The sequence below is a fragment of the Siphateles boraxobius genome, unplaced genomic scaffold (assembly GCF_051911475.1).
Source record: "Siphateles boraxobius isolate OS27281-9 unplaced genomic scaffold, OSU_SipBor_1 9, whole genome shotgun sequence".
Classification (NCBI taxonomy): Eukaryota; Metazoa; Chordata; class Actinopteri; order Cypriniformes; family Leuciscidae; genus Siphateles; species Siphateles boraxobius.
The window spans coordinates 3,457,346-3,463,345 of record NW_027509219.1 but is presented as its reverse complement, the minus strand read 5'-3'; positions in this window follow the sequence as shown (position 1 = coordinate 3,463,345).

The window sequence follows — 6,000 nt, the reverse complement described above, 5'->3', positions numbered from 1 at the left end:
CCGAAGATGAACGAAGGGTTTGGAACGACATGAGGGTGAGTAATTACTGACAGAATAATTTTTTTGGGTGAATTAACCCTTTAAAGACTTAATTATATATGTGTAATTAAAAAATTAGTAGAATGTGTAATGGTTAAAGAAGGTAATATGATTTGTGTTTTAAAAATGCACAAGATACATTTTCTTTAGTAAAATCTTTTATTGAAATCAAATAACACTTTTCTTGAATCATTTCATATGTCGTAAGTTTTGATCAAAGGGAAAATGACTTGCAAACATTAACCCTTTTAAAATGTACAAATATTGCAAAACAGCTTAAACATAAACAGCATTCAAAGTGCCAACAACAAACAGCATTTAAGACACATTGGCCCTCATTTATCAAAAGTGCGTACACCAAATTTCCAGCATACACCTGGCGTACACCCAAAACCACGGTGACTTTGATATTTATCAATATGGACGTTGGTGTACGGCACGCTCAAATCCTACGCCAGGTCAGGAGGTGGTGTACATGTACGCACGTTTTGAGTTAGTGCGGAAATGCGCAGAAAAACAATTCCTAACACCACAAAAAGCACTGACAAACTAAAAGATATGAGGAGCTCTTTTCCAAAACGTTCATTTCTATTAATAAACTAGTGTTGTGTCTGCAAAGATGAAATTGATGATCACCATCTCCGTAGTGAACGGGCCTTTAGAGAGAGTAGCCTATTTCTTTTCGTTTATAATTGTTTCGTTTATAGACATTTCAAGCTTTTATTTATAGATATATTTCTCATGTCTGTGAGGCATATACTGAGATTCGGTTAATTTGTGATGAGATGCGCTCCAGTTCACATGCAATGCAAGGGACCGCGCCCGCGCCTCCATGTCATGACTCATGATTATATTGTCTGCTATTTGCTTCTTATTTATTAAATCCAGGCAATTGGTTGATGAAAAAAATATTAAAATTAAGATACAATTTATACAGAACGAAATTCACTTTAAAGAAAGGCTTTCTACAAAACAAAACTTAATTAAGTGGCCAAAATCATGTCTGAGCATGTCTCCCGATATATTGCACATCCTATCTTAGCCTATGTTCACTTTTCATAATCAATATTGATGGGGAAAAAATAACATTATTATTTTTTAACAAATATGAAACTAAATGCACTTAGTTAATGGCTACAACACGTAGCCTAATAGTAGGCCTGAATATTGTTATCATTACTTTTTTCAAGTTCGGCACGAATTACTATTAGCCTAAATGTGTTACTAAATGATTTGAATGTATTTTTAACATTGTTGTATTTAAGGACTGTATTTGTGTGTTATTTTTAAATTATTTGTTTTATGTGGTGGACAATATTGGAACGTGACAATGGAAATATTTATTTTATTTTTACTATTTAATTTATTTTACTATTTATTTTGTTTGGCTTTTATTTATTTCATGCAGTTGCACTTACTTAATTTATATTAATTTATAGTATGAGTCCCTGATTATGTTGCATGTTCTCTTCTTGTTGTTTTTGTTGTTGTTTTTTTAGACAAAAAATGGATGGATTTATAGCGTTTTGAAAAAAAAATACAATTAACTTTGAATTTATCATCAATAATATTGTTGTTTGATTTAATAATAATTTTTCATGATGGTGATGGTCTCGATCTCCAGAGAAGTGTCTCCTCTATGCCGTCTTCCATGTGTCCATGGTGTAAAATGAGGGTGTGGGGGAAGCGGATACTTGAATATATAGGGGCGTGTTATTCTAATGACGATCGTTTTCAGCCGCGGCATTTATCAAGGGCAGGTATTGCGTACACCTGGATTTCAAAGGTACGCACAGCTTCATAAATCAGGCGGTGAGAGGAGTGTAAGCATAATCTTACGCCAACATATACGCCCGTTTCTACGCAAGAATGATAAATGAGGGCCAATGTGACTGCAGTCTAGCACCACCACACACACAAAAGGGATCAATACTTGAACTTACACCCCATTTATTTCCTGGTCATATGCCACTTCTACTGCCCTGAGGTAGCTCACTGGAGGGGTTACAGAGGGTACATGAATGGATGTATTTCAAGGTTGATTCAAATTTGTGTGTCCCTGCCAAGGTGTTTGGGGGCCAGGATGTAATGCTTATCTGGCCTCATTTTCATGTGCATTGTATAACATCATAAGGATGTTACGACGGAGTCTCATCTTGGTCAGTGGGTCTTTAATTAGCTTAATCTCAGTAACTACCTGTTTGCCAAATGTTTGATTAACATCCGTACCGGCATTTACCAGTGTTTCAGATACATTTTTTAAAATGGTTACTTTCTCCATTTCAAGTTCATCTAATGATTTGTCTCGTAACTTTTTTGGGGGGTGTAATGTGCTCTTTCAGGAACCTGACGATGCTGGTGGGATGATGAGGCTTCAAGTAATGTATGTGGAGTTGATGGTCCAGATGTGTGGTGGGAGGTGGAGGTGGATGTGGATGTGGATGTGGATGACTCGAAGACATCCTCCTCTGTCTCCTGATCTTCTCCACCCTCATCTGCGATGCTGTGTTCCAAGTCATCCAACTATGATAAAACAAGTTGTATGAAATATCAGGCATAACAAGTAATGGCACAATACATATTTGGAAGCATCTACTATAGAAAGCTCACAAATGTATTTAAAAGTTGGAAAGTACTGTAACAACCTTTACCCCAAACTTACATTCAGTGTAGATTGAGACACGCGTTGTACGACAAAAGGCTGTAGAAACTGCAGGTTTTTAAAATCCACTTCTGTCTGGAAGTTAATTCTTTGTCGCCGCTGCCACTCGGTTTTGAACGGAGTACTTTCCCATAGTGTGTTCGGAGGGAAGCAGCTTTTGTTTGGACCTCACCGGCTGTAGGTAAGAAATCAGATTACAATTGTAAAATCTAGTCTCTGTAATTGTCAATCTCACTCACTCGGACGCGCTCGCGAGCGCACACACACACACACACACACACAGAGAGAGAGACTCGCTCATGCACTCACTCATTCATGCGCACGCAGGGGCGCAACTACCCAGTGTTAGAGGGGTATGCAGCAACAATTTTGGCGCCCCCCAATACACACACACACACACACACACATTATATATATATATATATATATATATATATATATATATATATATATATTAACAATGTTAACAAATTATAAAAAGTTACAGAATAAACAGTTACAAACATACACATATACACATTCATACACACATACATACACATAAATATATATATATATATATAAAATAATAATAATCATATTGTGTGTAGCTGTCATTTGTATCAAAATGATCATCCATCAAATCTTCCTTATCCCAGAAAATTTTCTTTTTTTCTTTGCAAATCCCTGTACTTGTGACAATGACAACAATGATGACATAAATTATGTCAATGAACAACAACAAAAAAACAGAAACAGATTTTGTCCAAGTGGTCAACAAAAGCCTCGTTGCTGTTTGCCACTTGATCATATACATATTATATAGCACAGATCTTTAAAGAGAGAGAGAGAGATGTGACCCTAAATACAGCTTCTATGTCACCCAGCAGATGTAACTATAGCTTGTATGTCTGATAGCACAGCTAACATGAACATACATGAATGGTAAAACAAAATCTATTTGTTTCCATGATAAACCAGCATTATTGCATAAGTCATGTTTTCCAGCTTCTAGTCATTTATTAAGTTGGCTTGTGAAAGCCAACTTACTGAAATCCTATTTAAACTTATTATTATTCTTTTTCTTCTTCTTTTTCTTAACCAAAATTTTCTGACTGCTACTCCTCCTAGAGCTTTAACTCTACAAACTCCAAACTCGGGTCAGACCTTCAGACTGTTCTGACTTAGTGTGCTATATCTTTTCAGACTGATTTGACTTTCAGATTTCTTAAAAATTAATATTAAAAATCATAAAAATCCCATTGACTTTCATTGCAACAGTTCAAATTGAGCCAAGGCTACGGTGGCCCAGCAGTGTACAACACAAAAACTCAAATCTAAACTCCCTGAAGCCCAAGACTCAATTAAACTACCATTCTATATGTACTAATGAACTTATCTATCTATCTATCTATCTATCTATCTATCTATCTATCTATCTATCTATCTATCTATCTATCCATCTATCCATCTATCTATCTCTTTCTATCTATCTATCTATCTATCTATCTATCCATCTATCTATCTATCTATCTATCTATCTATCTATCCATCTATCCATCTATCCATCTATCTATCTATCTATCTATCTTTCTTTCTTTCTTTCTTTCTTACTAACTAATCTTTCTTTCTTTCTAACTAATCTTTCTTCTTTCTTTCTTTATTTCTTTCTTTCTTTCTAACTAATCTTTCTTCTTTCTTTCTTTCTTTCTTTCTAACTAATCTTTCTTCTTTCTTTCTTTCTTTCTTTCTTACTAATCTTTCTTCTTTCTTTCTTTCTTTCTAACTAATCTTTCTTCTTTCTTTCTTTCTTTCTAACTAATCTTTCTTTTTTCTTTCTTTCTTTCTTTCTTTCTAACTAATATTTCTTCTTTCTTTCTTTCTAACTAATATTTCTTCTTTCTAACTAATCTTTCTTCTTTCTTTCTAACTAATCTTTCTTTCTTTCTAACTAATCTTTCTTTCTAACTAATCTTTCTTCTTTCTTTCTTTCTTTCTTTCTTTCTAACTAATCTTTCTTCTTTCTTTCTTTCTTTCTAACTAATCTTTCTTCTTTCTTTCTTTCTTTTTCTTTCTTTCTTTCTAACTAATCTTTCTTCTTTCTTTCTTTCTTTCTTTCTAACTAATCTTTCTTCTTTCTTTCTTTCTTTCTAACTAATCTTTCTTTCTTTCTTTCTTTCTAACTAATCTTTCTTTCTTTCTTTCTTTCTTTCTTTCTAACTAATCTTTCTTCTTTCTTTCTAACTAATCTTTCTTCTTTATTTCTAACTAATCTTTCTTCTTTCTTTCTTTCTTTCTTTCTTTCTTTCTAACTAATCTTTCTTCTTTCTTTCTTTCTTTCTTTCTTTCTTTCTTTCTTTCTTTCTTTCTTTCTTTCTTTCTTACTAATCTTTCTTCTTTCTTTCTTTCTTTCTTTCTAACTAATCTTTCTTCTTTCTTTCTTTCTTTCTTTCTAACTATTCTTTCTTCTTTCTTTCTAACTAATCTTTCTTCTTTATTTCTAACTAATCTTTCTTCTTTCTTTCTTTCTTTCTTTCTTTCTTTCTAACTAATCTTTCTTCTTTCTTTCTTTCTTTCTTTCTTTCTTTCTTTCTTTCTTTCTAACTAATCTTTCTTCTTTCTTTCTTTCTTTCTTTCTAACTAATCTTTCTTCTTTCTTTCTTTCTTTCTTTCTTTCTAACTAATCTTTCTTCTTTCTTTCTAACTAATCTTTCTTCTTTATTTCTAACTAATCTTTCTTCTTTCTTTCTTTCTTTCTTTCTTTCTTTCTTTCTTTCTAACTAATCTTTCTTCTTTCTTTCTTTCTTTCTTTCTTTCTTTCTTTCTTTCTTTCTTACTAATCTTTCTTCTTTCTTTCTTTCTTTCTTTCTAACTAATCTTTCTTCTTTCTTTCTTTCTTTCTTTCTTTCTAACTATTCTTTCTTCTTTCTTTCTAACTAATCTTTCTTCTTTATTTCTAACTAATCTTTCTTCTTTCTTTCTTTCTTTCTTTCTTTCTTTCTAACTAATCTTTCTTCTTTCTTTCTTTCTTTCTTTCTTTCTTTCTTTCTTTCTTACTAATCTTTCTTCTTTCTTTCTTTCTTTCTTTCTAACTAATCTTTCTTCTTTCTTTCTTTCTTTCTTTCTTTCTTTCTAACTAATCTTTCTTCTTTCTTTCTAACTAATCTTTCTTCTTTATTTCTAACTAATCTTTCTTCTTTCTTTCTTTCTTTCTTTCTTTCTAACTAATCTTTCTTCTTTCTTTCTTTCTTTCTTTCTTTCTTTCTTTCTTTCTTTCTTTCTTTCTTTCTTTCTTTCTTTCTAACTAATCTTTCTTCTTT